Raw genomic sequence first — 240 nt, 5'->3', positions numbered from 1 at the left:
TTGGTATGAAGCAAGCTATGGTCACCTTGTAAATCTTAGTCAGGCAAACTCAAATGGATATGGGTGATATACAAATAAAACTATAAAGATAAAGATAGAGATACTTATGTAATTCATTGGTAGGAATTTCAGATAAGTGTATGAAGATGCTGGTCCCTTCCGTCTCTCTGCTTTCCTACTGTCTTCATCCAATCCTTCTTACTCCTTTCCATGGCAAGCTTAAGCAAGGGTTTCACCGTT

At 37.9% G+C, this 240-nt stretch overlaps 1 protein-coding gene across 1 annotated transcript in view; it reads left to right on the top strand.

Annotated features, from left to right (window-relative positions):
- The window catches only part of LOC107493462 (uncharacterized), a 19,172-nt gene that overhangs the window by 580 nt on the left and 18,352 nt on the right, over positions 1–240 (top strand). The gene's annotated exons all lie outside the window — the stretch shown is intronic.

The sequence above is a fragment of the Arachis duranensis genome, chromosome 6 (genome assembly GCF_000817695.3).
Source record: "Arachis duranensis cultivar V14167 chromosome 6, aradu.V14167.gnm2.J7QH, whole genome shotgun sequence".
NCBI classification, from domain to species: domain Eukaryota; kingdom Viridiplantae; phylum Streptophyta; class Magnoliopsida; order Fabales; family Fabaceae; genus Arachis; species Arachis duranensis.
This window is presented reverse-complemented; position numbering and strand designations above follow the sequence as displayed.